The 16,192-nt window shown below is 33.1% G+C and overlaps 1 protein-coding gene across 1 annotated transcript in view; it reads right to left on the reverse strand.

Moving 5' to 3' along the window:
* LOC112207695 (uncharacterized) overlaps positions 1–16,192 on the reverse strand; it is a 145,374-nt gene that overhangs the window by 20,650 nt on the left and 108,532 nt on the right. The gene's annotated exons all lie outside the window — the stretch shown is intronic.

Consider the following 16,192-nt stretch of genomic DNA (forward strand, 5'->3'; position numbering starts at 1 on the left):
TCTCAATCTCTCTGAATATCTCATAAGAGTATTCAGGCCACAGAAATAACTACCATTTAGCCACTCAGAGGCTTATAGTAGTTCTACTAACTTTAACATTTGGCAACCAAAATTACTCTAAGAATCATCACCCAAGTCAGACAAACAGGTAAGATAACAAGAAAAAGTGCTTGTATCAGGATTTAAGACTAAGGCTCAGGGACAGCAAATATTCTATTTGCTAAAACTAAGCCACATGCACACACCAAGCAAGAGAGCCAGGGAAGTGGATAGGCACAGGCAGTCAGTCCACAGAAGAATGAATCAAAGTGCTGAACTTTCATAGAAAAATCTGTTAAGATTCATGGGTGGTAAAGAAAATACAAATTAAAATAACACAGGAATGTCACCAGAAAAACCATCAAATAGGTAGCATTTAAAGATAACTATAGGACTTATTGTTTCTAGTGTTCTCTCATATATTTCTGGTGAAGAATAATTTATTGTAGAGCTTTTTGAAACAATCTGACAATTTATATTGCAATTAATTGTACTTATGCCATCTGACCAAACAATGTAACTCCTAGGCTTTTTGCCTATATGACTAAAATCATATGCACAATAGTGGTTATTACATTCTTTAGCCCAGTAGCCATTAAATTCCTTGTGCCCTTAAAACCTAAAAGTTCACAGGGAGAAGACCTCTTACTGACTTGTAGAATCTCAATACTACTTATCTTGAAATTTCAGTAAGTGTTAGGTAAAAGAGTTCATTTGGGATAATCACACTATGATAGTCTTTAGCTTTTGAATTGGAATCCAAATTTTAGTTTAGAACAGCAAAGTTTGCGCCTAAAGATTTCATGAAGTAAAAATACTAATTGTGATTATATATCTAAATATTTGCACATCTAAAGTTGTCTTTTACCCGTAACCAGAATAAATGATACCTTTTAAAAAAAAAAAAAAAAAGAAGAGTAATCTATCTAGAAAATGAAAAAATTAGGCTAAAATGGTGACAAGTAATTTAAATGGATATAGATTTATAAAATTAAACTATTTCTCAATTTTGAGAGGAAAAAATCAAGGAAATCAAATATACTTTCTCTTTCTTTTGTCAACAGATGTATGCTGTCTTAATTGATGCTCAATTTATTTTTCCATTACATAATTTTAATATTGTAATAATTATAACAACAGACACAAAATGAAATTTCTGTACATTTATGAAAAATGCTAAAATTGTAAAGTAATTTAAATATATAGGCTTAATTTATTCATATGATTTAAAATTTTATGTCATTTTATTTTATTTCTTAATTGTCGCTATAATTAAATGTTAATAAAATAAAGTCTTTAAAAATTCTGATTTGGCCTTGCAATATGCGATTAGAACACTTGTAAAAATGCAAACATATAAATAATGCAAAAATAATATTTGAAAAATGTAATCGTTCTTAATGTTATTGAACATCCAAAAGTTATTGACGAAGTATTCAGAAGCATTTTAGATTATTGTAAAATATTATTTAAATTATATTTAATTAAAAAATGATATACATTACTCAGTAAAAAGAAAACTAGATAATCAAGAAAAGCAAAACTGAAAAGATGAAAATGTTTTAATATTCAAGAAGCAATCCTGGCTTTTTTACTGAATTAAGGGCCTTCCCTGCAATAAAATCGATTATGCTCACATAATAAAGGTATATCTTAATAATTTAAGTGAAGAAATAAAATCTGTCATCACTTTCACTTTCATCCGGAAAATAGTACCTCGTAAGTTTTTTCCGTTGCAGACTATAAACATAGAAGCAAATTTATTAACTTGGCACTATTATATAAGGTGCATAATGAGAGTTTGTAAAATGGCAAAATAGTTTTTTCTAGTCCTATAGTCAATTTATCATCAGAATAGCCCCAGACTCTATACAGGTTCATTCTATAAACAGTATTGGTGAAAAATCAGATGTGTTTCTGTTTTTTGTTTGTTTGAGACTATCATTGTTGAATATACATCAAGCAAAATAGTTAAAGAAAAGCCTTTGGAGTAACGTAGTAAATTCAATAATATGTATATGTGCACACACACACAAAAGCACATCCCAAACAACCACAAGAGGAATAACAAATTTATAACCCGGGTGGGCGCGGTGGCTCATGCCTGTAATCCCAGCACTCTGTGAGGCCGAGGCAGGCAGATCACTTGAGGTCAGGAGTGAGACCAGCCTGGCCAACATGGTGAAACTCCATCTCTACTAAAAATGCAAAAAATTAGCCAGGGCGTGGTGGTGCGCACCTGTCAGCTACTCAGGAGGCTGAGGCAGGAGAATCGCTTAAACCCAGGAGGTGGAGGTTGCAGGGAGTGGAGATTGCACCACTGCACTTCAACCTGGTTGGCAGAGCAAGACTCTGCCTCAAAAAAAAATATTATTACCAAAAATCTCACTAATTCTGTACGTCAGCATTTCTTAAAATAAGGATAAGAGAGAGCTACTTTAGATATCTCTAAGAAAATAAATAAATGATTATTGAATGTGTAGTTAATCTTCTTTTTGTTTGCCCATTTCTCTTTAGAGCCATGCGCATGAATTGCATTTGCGGGCTGGATTACCAAGGGCTTCTCTGAAATGGCAAATAAAATAATGTTTGATTTCAAAATGCAATAATAGTAGCTATATGAAAACATGACCTTTGAGAGATTATTCAGCAAATAATACACTTAATGAAACTTGTTTTTTAAGAAATAGATATTTCAGAAAATATGGTACTACATATGATTGTTGCCAAATCATTCTGTATACTTAATGGTTGTTCAGCACTTTCTGTTTTATAAAGTACTTTCAAATATATCAATTCAGTTAGCTAGTACTCAAATCCTTGATGTAATCACTATCATATAACATATAAGCAAACTGTGTGTAATAAATCACTCTGCAGTTGGAGTACAAGAGTAGGCATCAGGAAAGTGGCAGGTGCGTCATTTTGAATAAAGGCTGTTGTGGGAAAGGTTCCTTCAGACACATCCCTCTCCTTAGGTATTTATGTGGTGAGAAGAGCAGGTGGGGTTTGTGGAGTAGAGTCCGGGGCTTGTGCATCCTTAATTCAAGTAACAGCACTTGAATTAAAGGTTTATCCTAAATATAAAGCTATACACTTTTCTCATGATGTATTTGAATATATTCTTTTTAAGGAAAGAAAAAAATGTAGTCATATAAATGTTCAGGTCCTGAAGTATATGTATGTCACTTATTGCTATTCTCTTCTGTATTTTATGTGAATGCCACAAACATTTTAAAAATTTTAAAGAAGTAAACATATATACAACATAGATTTTTAAAATGAGATATATGCTGAAACAAAGTTTTGAGGAGGTATAATGTTCTGAAATGTAATTAGATGACAAATTATTTCTGGTACACATTTCCTAGCACTTATATTTTTCACTCACTCATAAAACAATGTGAAGTAGGTCATACTGAGTCACCAAATTAAACATTCAAATTATTCTACATCTCCAAAAGTAGCCCATAATTAAAAGGAATTTCATATTGGAATAACTGGACCTAATTTGCTTATTCATTAAATTGTGTCCAAGTGTAGTCTCTGAATTATATCAATTAGGGAACAAGAAGGCATACTTAAAAAGAGCTGAATTAACAGTTCAAATAAAGTAACCACTGTGGATACTTTTGAAAATTCTAGTATTAATTTTGTTAGTCAATGCAATGGAAATACATCAGTAGCATAGTAATAAAAAAATTTCTTTTTATAGCATCTTTGATAATTATAAAATTAATAAAGATTTATTATTTAAAAAAACAGAATAATTCCTACATCATTAAAATCACAAGTAACTCCACTGTCTAATTACAACAACTATTGCATTTTTATGTATTTTCTTATCATTTTATTTATTTATAATTGATAGGTGAGTATTAAAATATAGCCTGACATTATTTTATGATTAATAATTTATTTAAAATATATTATATGATTAAGTGTCTATTTAAAATTAAGCCTGTTAAAAATAAAACTATTGATCTTTCCTATCCTCTAATCCCAAATTTGCTCCTCCCAAATTTAAACCCAGGTGAGTAATTCCAACTCTGTTCCTCCCATCGTTCAGGCCAAAACATTGCCAATATCATGGACTTTTGCCTCTAATATACAGGGTTCAAATATATCTTGTTTGCATAGAACAATTTCAATTTATAATTTACATAGTTTATAGTTTACAACAGCTTCAGGAATAGTTTACACGATAGTTTCCTCACTAATTTCCCTGTTTTCTCTTTTGTTATGCTATGGTCTATTTTCACAGATCAGTCAAACTGTTACTGCTAATTCTTTAAAGAGGCGATTGCTTTTCTGTTTAAAACCCTTCATGGCTGCCAATTAAATAAACAAAAGTTCTTACCATTTTCTAAGAAGCTTTATGTGACCATCTCCCCATGGAGTGTGACCTCATCTTCTCTGCTGTATCACATTGGCATCCTTAGTGGAACCTCATGGGTGCGTTCATACACCAAGGCCTCATTTGCTATTTCTGCTCCCTGAAAATATGTTCTCTCAATTATGCTCTTGGCTCATTCTCTCATAACGATTCATTGTATTCAGATGATACCACCCAGTGAGGCTTTCAGCAACCATCTTGTTCAGTATCCAGCACTTCTTGTGCCCAGAACTCTCTATTCCCCTTCTTTGCCACATTTTTTAGAATAGAACTTAAACCATCTGGCATACAACACATGATACTTTGTGGTATTAATTACTGTTTTTCTCCCAACACTGGAACAACAGCTCTGTGAAGCCAAGACATTCTGAATGTTATTTTCACTATTTTTTCCCCAGTCCCTACAAACAGGCCTAGAATATACATAGTAGATGTTCAATAATTTGTTGGGGAACAAATGAAAGTTGATCCTCAATAATATTTTATTATGAATTGACTTACAATTTATGAAAAAGCCATAACTTATTTAGCCATCTCTCTAAATTTGCATGCTTTTGTAAGTAATAATATCATGGTTGTGAAAACAATTATGTGTGTATATACGTATATTTATATAGGTATTTTATGGCAATGATATACATACATGTATAGTCTTCTGTAATATTTACAGGTGCTTTTGTTTTGCTTGCATTATGCAGCATATATGATTTTATAGCTAGTATTCTGGATGTCCATGAAACATCAATTAAAAAGAAACTAATATTATTAAATAGCAGACCTGTTAAAGTGGTAGTCAAAATATTCTTTCCCCATCATATACCTCAGAGATTTCTGATGAACCCTTTTGAAACCTAATAGTGGCTGTAATCATAATAAATTTTTTCTAGGTAGTTTTACAAACACTTTTTAATCTTCAAAATTCAAGGCTAATGTATGCATGTTGAATGATTATGGCATTCATATATAAGCTATGTTTGGAACCAGAACTTACCAGTGCTTATATTTATGTGTAGGTATGATAGACAAAGCATAGGAATAACAAGATATCATTAGTTTATTATTCATTAAAAATATGAGTAGAACTGGTTTTGCTCTGTAGTTTTTGCTATGATAAACCTTAGCCATGAAAATAACCTGCTATTGAGCATGTGTGTCATCCATCTTATGACTCACCAAAAATAGGGAAATGAGTCTAGAACCATCAAAGCAGTTGACAACAGAAGTGAGATTTCAGCTTGGATGCATTTTATTATAAAAGTAGTATAATTATATTCAAGAATTTGTTAACCTTTTATCTCACTAAATAAATTTCAATATTCATTATAAATAACAAATTCAAGCATTTAAATATTATTTATATATTCTTAATTTTTGTTGTTTGTTTTAATTACACATGTCAATCCTGTTATGGAATGACATCAGCATCCCCTTGTCAAGAGGATATTTTTAAATTTCCACATGTACATTTTAAGAGTTTGATACAACCCTATTTATCTATGATTTTCTCTTTCCTATAATTAGTAATTTTCACTGTAGAAGACTCACTTATAAAAGTGTATATTATTATATTTGGATGATAAACTAAAATTTTGAAATATTTAGAAGCATTGTTATGAACTCATTAAAATTATCAGAATCACTTCATATAAAATGATATTTAATATTTTCTTATACATAAATTAGTGACATTGTTTTATACTTTTAATTTAATTTGATTATGAAAACTTTCTATGTGTTTTTGAATTTGTGTAACCTTAGATTGCTAAGCCCATTTCATCATGCATTAATAGAATAGGATTAGATAATCTCTAAGGGTCCTTTTGGCTCTAAGATTATATGATTGTAATTAATGGCACTGCAGATCTTGTAGAGGGACATTAAAATGGACCCATACCTGAAGTTACTTTTCAATTGAATTAGTACTTAGGGAGTTGAGACAGTAGAAACAAGGAAGGCAAAACAGTCTTTCATAACAGATCATAATAAATTTGCTAATATTATAGAAAAGTCATTGGAAACTGTTTATCCTTTTTTTTTTAATAGGACCTTCCCATTTTCACTTACAGTTTTGAATACATTTATACATTTCCTTCTTCAAACGTCATTTAAATTAAAAGTGTTTCTATTTTCTCCAGATGGAGTTTCAATGCTCATAAACATTTATATTAGGAGAGAATATAGTACCTATTATTTAACTTAAGTTGAAAAAGAATGAAACTGTAAAATATATTTACCAAAATAACTAAAGATTTATTTATCTTCGGTAGGCCTCAATTAGTTTACCTTTAAAAAGCATTCATTGATACAAATTTTAAAAATCCATGTAACAAAATGTGATTTTTCTCCAGTTTATTATTTTCTGCCAGGGGAAATAAAATGCAATAATCACATTTTAAATATACATCTTTTTAAATGATTCCGTTGTTATACATATGATTGTTATTCATATTTTTACTATTATTGAATGCCCCTGTACTGACCTTTCCAATTTGATAGTGCAGTAAGAAATAAACTTTTTTTTAATATTGAGAATTGGAAATGACCTGGTAATTTCTTTGTACTAGAGACCACTAACTGTCCATATAATGCATTCTTTCATTTTGTTTAGTAATGGAATCCTAAGTACATATGACCACAAGCAGGAGATTACCTTCTATAGTCTCTTATCAGTGATTAATTTTGATCAAGTATAATATGAATTATATTATGAGCATAAATTTAAGTTAATCTCCATAAAGACAAAGCCGATTGTTTTTACATCTCTTCTTACACATTTTACTGTCTGGAATGCAGAAGTATTGCTGAACTTAGCCATGAGGATGAAACACTAAGATAGGATTATAAAGAGAATACAAGATGAAAATCTCCTGGGGCCCGGGATGAACTCATGGAAAAAACATCCCCACCAACTCTCTTAATTGTTGGAGAGAAATATAAGACTACAATAAGGGTCACTCCTTATACTCATCATTTTTGAGTTAGAGATATTGACAAGTGTATCAAACTATATATTTTCTCCCACAAGACATTGAGGGGCACACTTCTTTTATTCTCCAAAAGTAACAAAAAATGCTTTGGTGTCTAATTTTTAGCCTGCAAGGTCTCTCATAGTGTTGTTTTCAAAGACTTACATGTTTTATTTCCTTACCTCACTGCAACATTATAAATTTATCTTCTGTGCTAACATAATGATAGCATCTAATGGTTCCAAGAGTGAAGATTATCACTAGTTTATGAACCTTTGTATTCCCCAAAAGAGAAAGAGATATTACATAACCAAATTCCAAGTATGATTAACCAAGATTTTTCTAAAATTTTCCACCTCTCAATTCTGTCTACTAATTTGAAATAAATGAGCAAAATACATTTGCAACATGATAATTCTTCAAACTCTGCTCTTATACCAAGCAGTACTGATGATTGGGGCATTAACAAAACCAACAAAATTGTTTTGCAAAACAAAAACGAAGTGAAAAATACTCTCAGCTTATCTTACACAATATTGTTTTCTACATCGAAAATGGCTAGATAACCTTAGAAAAAGTGGCATATACATTATTTACCTAAAAGTTATAGTAATCTGGGTAGAAGCTTAAAGTGATCTATCCTGTCATATAGTTGTCATTAACTAGGATATTAATTATTCTTAAAAGGATGCAAAATTTTTCCAAGGGATGTGCATCTGCAGACAGTTTTAAGGGACTATTGTCAAGAACTGTGAAGGATCTGAGCTTACAAGTTAGCCTGCTTCAGTTTTATGGATGCTGGCAGAAGACACATAACTGTTTGGTCAGAGACAGAAAGACTTCCATTATTTGCAGCACAGCACAGAGTTGCACGAGCTTCATCTTTGCTCTGGTTCCTGTTTTCCCTCAAGTTTACTGGAGATGATGACAAGGAGTTCAAGTTGATGCTACACACAGTTTGCGTCACAGATGAAGAACTCCAAGTAAAGGAAACTTAAATCTTTAATAAATGAGCAGTAAGCACACTTGTCTGATGTTTTCTGTGGAGGAAACACTATCTTCATTTTACTTGAAAATAAACAAATCTGTTCTCTCATCCATAAATAAACAATATCTTGATCTTCCAGGGCTATCCACTATATAAAGATCTTTAAAAAGGAAAACCTGTAATAAATGTGAAGCTAGTGCCTTTCTATTTGCAAGATGCACAGAAATGCATGAGGCCAATTGAAAATTGCCTGTGAACAAACACGCTTCCAGATTTTTAGCTTGCTCTTTTCTAAACATGAAAATTCTCAGAAAGTACGTGTTCTCAAGATTCATGCCCTTTCTTTTTTCCCAAGTTGCTTTATCATGACCATCTTATTTTTCACATTACCAAATAATGCACTTCCCTAAACTATCCAAAATTTTCCATGGTGTTATAGTTTCTAAGGTACTGAGAAGAAACTCATAGGTGAAGCATATTTATAAATTGTTTACAAAATAATATTGAATACATATTTTCTCCTTTTCCCTGTCACTAGTAACTTTTTCTCTGCTTGATTAATTTATATCACATATTTAATAGCCCAATTTATTCAGAACATACTGAGAGGTGAAGCCAGCTGGACTTCCTAGGTGGAGTGGGGACTTGGAGAACCTTTTTGTCTAGCAAGAGGATTGTAAAATGCACCAATCAGCGCTCTGTAAAATACACCAATCAGCGCTCTGTAAAAAGCACCAATCAGCAGGATCCTAAAAGTAGCCAGTTGCAGGGAGGATTGAAAAAAAGGGCACTCTGATAGGACAAAAATGGAATATGGGAGGGGCCAATACGTGAATAAAAGCTGGCCACCCCAGCCAGCAGCAGCAACCTGCTGGTGTCCCCTTCCATGCTGTGGAAGCTTTGTCCTTTTGCTCTTCACAATAAACCTTGCTACCGCTCACTCGTTGGGTCCATGCGATCTTTAAGATCTGTAACACGGCAAAGGTCCGTGACTCCATTCTTGAAGTCAGCAAGACCACGAACCCACCAAACCCACCGGCAGGAACCAACTCCGGACATAATACCACATGGCAATCTCTGTTCTAAGCATTGATGTGTACAGGTTATTTACTCCTCATAAGAACACTGAAAGATAATTGCTACTTACTGGCTCCTCCTTAAGATGAGTAAGCTAGAGACAGATACTCATGATTTGCTCAAGACTTCAGAACTTGTCTGTGGCAGAGCAGAGATGAGAATTAAATTTGCTAGCCACCATTTCTTGGAATTTAAACACACTGGTATGCCACCTCTTAGTATATGTAATTAATGACATGCAGTTCACAGAATTATGTTATTTAAATTATATTGGACAGAAATAAAAAAGTACGGTTGACGAACAACATGAGCTTGAGCTGTGTGCATCCCCTTATATAGAGATTCTTTTAATTAAAAAAATCAGCATCTGCATTGAAATGTGGATCAAAATACAGTAGCCACAGGATGAAAAACCCGCAGATATGGAGGACTGACTTTTTGTATACTCTGGTTCCACAGGATTACTTGAATATGTGCTGAAATTGGTATCCTCTGGGGTCCTGGACCCAATCTCTTGAGGATATCAAGGGACGGACCACTGTATTTTTATTTAAAATGACAAGAGTGGAGAATATATGCAGATATATCCCGAGGAACATCTTTTAGGTATATGCTTTTCTATTTTAATTCCTCTTAAAAAAACACACACATCTTAGAACTTACAATGTATCGATACAAAAATGTGGCCACTATTTACGTAGGAAAAGTTTATATACTCCTCCGGAGGGTAGGAAATGAGATTGCAGTGCACATGGGGTTCTGCCACTCACAGTGTAGGATGTTTCACCATGTCTTCCTGAAATGATTTGCAAATAGTCAAGAACAAATGACTGTGGTGATAGAGATGTATTTATTGCTGCCACCTTGTTCCCACTTCACCGTTGCATATTTGTACACAGGACACATATTTATTCTTTTAAGTTTAAATTTTACTGAGAAATGAGGACCTTATTTGGACTTCACTGGGAGAATTATGAGTGGCCAGAGATACTACATTTTGAGCTGGATGCCAGACCTTGAAAGAACTCTGCATTTTTCATTTTGAGAGAAGTCGGTGTGTTTTATAATGGGAGGAAGATTAAAGCAGGTATTTTGGCATCAGAAGGACTGACCTTGACAGAGATTGGTGAGATAACATTATTTCCTTCTTTGGACCACAAGGAAATGCTGTATTTTTCAGCCTCAATTGCAGATAGGATGAGACCATTTCACTGGTGAATGAAATGTAGGTAGAAGTTATATTTCCCACTTTTAGACTGAGCTATAAGATACCTCACGCAATGCTTCTCATACTCCTCTTTATATTAAATGCAGAGGATTCAGTGAAAACCTTTAAGGAATTTCAGAAAGTTAATCCTCTACTGAATTATTATATGAATGAGAAGAAAAAAAATTGTGTTAAGTCACAGATATTTGCAGTTTGGTTCAGAAACTAATATTAATTGCCCTGACTAATACACTGAGATACTAGTGATGATTCTGCAATGACTGCTTTTACAGTGAAAGTGACCACAGTAGCATGCATGGATAAATTTAAGGTGATAAACATTAGGATTGCTTACATATTTTTTGGCTTCTTCATACACATGGTAGGATATAGCTCACTGCCCTGTTTAATTCAGTTATGGAATGTGATTTCCTTTTGCTTATTGAAATGTTAGTAGACTAAAGTGTCTGTTTCCTTCTAGAGGCAAAAATTCAGAGCGTGCCTCACAACATTCTTTTTTTCCTTGACTACAGTAACTTTCAATGTTCTGGAGTGGCTGCTTTGTCCTCTAGATCCTGGTATAAAGGTGACAATGACCCATGAGTAGAATCATAAGCAACACCAAGGACGTGAAATGAGCAACTTATGAATGAATTGATACAGGCTCCTGACATTTAGAAATTGTTTTGTTATCACTCAGCTTAGTTTTTCTGATGTAATTTAATTGCTCTAAGGAAACAGTATCTGCTGTGATTTGTTACTGTCTCTTACTGCCCAGTGGTTGGCCAGGCCAAAAGTTCTAGATACGGCAGTATTCTGAGAGTTGAGAGCCAATATATTTTCTTGGCAGTGCTCATGCTCATGGTGCACTTGAAGCTGTGTCGATGCTGCCATAGGAACACCAGAAGCCAACCTTGTTTCTTCCATGGTTGCACTCTTTATGTATTCAATTACAGACCTCAGGTGTGTCTGACATGAAATAAACATACGCAGGCATCACGACGGTAATCAACTGATTGCTTCAATGTGCTGGTCTTTGTAGGTCTTGAGAGTATCAACCTGGAAAAACAAGCTTTTAACTTTAATAATTTCAGCAAGTTAATATAAAGGGAAGTTCCACATATAGGTCTGGATCAAGTTTTTCTATGAAGTAGTTGCCAATTAGAAAAGTTTCCTAAACAATTAACCCTAGCAAAAAATTGTGTAAAGATTCCATTCACTTATTACACAAAACAGTATATTTTATGAGTGCTACCTTCTACTTTGGCCATTAGATAAAAGGTCTCTTCACCCTTCTTTTGTCGTGTTTTGCCTAAATATTTGGGCATATACCTATAACCCATCATTCCCTTTTGAAAACAAAGAATAATAACCAAAGTAATATAATCTAAACCTGCTTTAAAGTCCAAGTGTAGTTTATGTTATATGTTCCTGTAATTACTTGTCATCTGTGGCTCAAATCCCTTTTACTAAAATACTTTGCACTTCACCATAAACAAACTTGTGCAAACAAACAAGACACAGAAGCGATATAAAACTCCCAAAATCAAGTTACTAAGTTTCAGTAACAAATAAACCTGAATGTGTAATTAAATAGATTATAATAATGCTGAAAATTCTGTATTTTAGGTTCTTTATGATCTAGAGTTCTTCACATGTATTTAGTAAACCATTCCAAGTGCTATATTTCTTGCTGATAAAACCAAATAACAATGTTCAGGGTAAATTTTAATGAATTAATGCTTATAATGCAAACTATGCTTTCATCCATTTTATTCAGAAGCACACGATTAATTATACAACAGATATTTTATATGAATGTTAAGAGTAAAGACTATTTGTATTTGCTTGAATGACAACATAATTTATTAAACGAATAAATACACGGATTCGTCTTCTCCATCACCATTTCAGGCATGTTTTTGTGACATCTACCTTCTTCACCATGAACTCCTTCCTAACCAACCATTATATCTAAAATAAATTATCAGCAAACATAAATAATGTGCTATTCCAGAACTACCTCACATGAGCTAGATGATGGGAGGCATAATTCATAATAAACAGACCCTACCTTTAAATTCTATAAAGCCACAGCATTTAAATTATAACTATGCCACAGAGCAGTAACCTATTTTCCTATTAATTATATCCCATAAAAGCAATATAGCTTCACTAATTAATTATACTTGAAGTAACAACTATGGCTTAATTAAATGAACCATTCCTAATAATGAAACCTTAAAATAATTGGACTCTTCTGTCTAGAGGCAGTAACAATTATTGTCATTGGAAAGGATTTCAAACATGGCTATGCTAAGCAACGCTGATTCATAACTGACATTGAACCTGAGATTTCCTAGAGCAGTAGCTCTCAAAACCTTTCGTGAAGGGCCAACTATTAAGTATTTTAGAATGTACATGCCATGTGATCTCTGTCACGAGTACCAATATTTGCCATCGTAGTGCATAAGTAGCCATAAACAATATGTAAAATAAAAGGATGTCACTTTATTCTAATAAAACTTTGTTTACCAAAATGTATCAGTGGCCTGATTAGCTCTGTGCTTTGTAGTTTGATGACCTCTTATATAGAATCGAATTATTGAACTCATCTCTACTATGTTTCTAGATTTTCTAGTATTGTATTCTAGGTTTCTATCTTTCTCATCTATCCATCTTAATGGTTAAGTTTTACAAACCCTTATCATATATAATATTATTTAAATTATATTAATCTGCATTTAACACACATCTTCCTCTATTTTGTAATTTAGCATTTTTGAGCCATTAAAGTTTAAATTACAGTAGAGATGTAGACATTATGTAAAGGTATATTACTTTGTTGTATATGTTCATAAAAGACAATAATGGCCACATTGAAATGACACAATACGATCCACCAAAAGCGAGTAAGGCAGAGATTGTGTACATAAGTAACCAAGTACGAGTTCTGTCCTTTAAGTGAACCCCTACATCATTATTATTCCCTTATGGTGGAAATTCCAGAAGTAGATAGCACATAAATTTTACATCTTCTTATCTGATATATGGATACCTTTTTTATCAAGTATTCCTTTTTTTTTTTTTTCTTTTTTCTGAGATGGAATTCTCGCTCTATCGCCCAGGCTGGAGTGCAGTGGCGCGATCTCAGCTCACTGCAAGCTCTGCCTCCTGGGTTCATGCCATTCTCCTGCCTCAGCCTCCTCCAGACTAGCTGGCACTACAGGTGCCCATCACCACGCCTGACTAATTTTTCCTATTTTTAGTAGAGACGGGGTTTCACCCTGTTAGCCAGAATGGTCTCGATCTCCTGACTTCATAACCGCCCACCTCGGCCTCCCAAAGTGCTGGGATTAGAGGCGTGAGCCACCGCGCCCAGCCCATATGCCTTCTTTTATTCATGGTTTACTAATTATAATATTCTATTTATATAATTGAGAATTCCTTGTTCCGTTTTTCTTTCTCATTTTCTTTCATCCCAGTCAATCATTTTCAGTCAAAATGTGTGTATATATATATATGTGTGTGTGTATATATATATGTGTGTGTGTATATATATGTGTGTATATATATGTGTGTGTATATATGTGTATATATATGTGTATATATATGTGTGTATATATGTGTGTATATATATGTGTGTGTATATATATGTGTGTATATATATGTGTATATATATGTATATAAATATGCGTATATATATATATAGATGGGAAAGAAATACAGAGAAATCTAGGAAGCATTGTGAAAAAATGGTGTGAACGTATGCATCAAAAAGTAATATTACAATTTTATTCAGTATCCCATCCAAACTTTTCTCCTGCAGGACTTTCATGCTTGCTATTGTCAAATCTTCTCCCTTCTGCATAACTTTCATTTATCTTCTCTATTATTGCTATTGTCACATAAATGTGCTTTTATATATCACATTAGAAAAATAGTCATTCTCCTCAGTCTACGTCTCACAAATATAGAACTACTTTTTTTCTTCTTTAGAGCAAACTTTCTCAAAAGTATTAAGAAAAGTACAATGTGTAAAACAAGCAGCAAGAGAGGACATCTGTGTTAGGCTGAATAATGGCCTCAAGAGATGTCAGGTCTTAATCCTTAGTACCTGTAAATGTAACCTTTATGGCAAAGAGACTTGCAGATGTGAATAAGTGAAGAATTTTGTGATGGAAGATTATCATGAATTATCTTGGTGGGCTCTAAATGCAATCTTAAGTGTCCTTATAAGAGTGATGGAGAGGGAGATTTGACATAGAATCTAGGTTATGTGATCATGGAAGTGGAGAAATATTTGAAAATTATATGCTGCTATCTTTGAAGATAGAAGAAGGGGCCTTTGAGACAAGAAATGTAGTTCTAGAAGCTGCGTTTCTGGGATAATTTCTAGAATTAGTCTTCCCTGAGTTCTCTGGAAAAAATAGGGTGCTGATCACACCTTGGTTTTAGACCACTGATACTGATTATGAATTTTTGGCCTTCAGAACTATAAGAGAAAAAGTCTGTGTTGCTTTAAGCTACCCATTTTGTGGCAATTTGTTACAGCAGCATAGGAAAATAACAGAGAATCTCTTCTTGTTCCCAGGTTTAAAAGCAAGCCTTCTAACATTCCCACATTATTATGTCATAAGATATTGTTTATAGGATTTCAAAAGATACACTTTATCAACTTAATGAAGTGCCTTTTAAATCATAGTTTAATAAGAGCATATATATATACAGTAAATTAATGATGAATTTTATCAAATACTTCTTTGTATCAATATCTGTTAGGATACAGATCTTATGTATCTGCATCTACTGAAATTATGTGATTTTTCTCATTTACTCTGTGAATGTGATGAATAATATTCTTTTTAATTGAATCTCAATTATAGAGAATTGAATTAACCATCATTTTGATTAATGACATACTTTCATCTTATGCCTATTCATGGTCATCTTTTATATGTAGGTAATTAAATAATAACTTTTACAGTGTTGGAAGCAACCAGCATATAGCACCCTGCATAAAAGCTAAAACCTGAAGAATGACCACATTTAGCCATACAGTTTCTCACTCCCATCTCATCCTCTATAATTACCAGTGTTTGAACCACAGCCTCTTTCTTCTCTAAACCACTAACTGAAATCTAAACTCAGCACTCCAACCTCCCATTTATTGATTTCTGCTAGGCTTCTTGACGTCTCACCTTGTGCATACATATCTTTGATACTGGCCACACTTAAGGGGCATTTGTATGCAGATATTCAGGCTCTCTCTCTGTGGTTACCTCCTTCTTGGAAATTTGTCTCGTGAGCTCCATACACACTAGATACTCTGAACTCTAATCTCTGTCACCTCAACACAGTAAAATTTCACTTTCTGTGTATGCTTTCTTTCTTCACATCAGTATTTGGGAAATGTTATTAGAGGAAAAACATCTGAGTGAATGTAATTTATAGTCTATAATTATTTCTTTTTAATAATAATCCCACTCAAGCTCTGTATACATTGATTGTTCTCTGGT

The sequence above is a fragment of the Pan troglodytes genome, chromosome 11, assembly GCF_028858775.2.
Source record: "Pan troglodytes isolate AG18354 chromosome 11, NHGRI_mPanTro3-v2.0_pri, whole genome shotgun sequence".
Classification (NCBI taxonomy): domain Eukaryota; kingdom Metazoa; phylum Chordata; class Mammalia; order Primates; family Hominidae; genus Pan; species Pan troglodytes.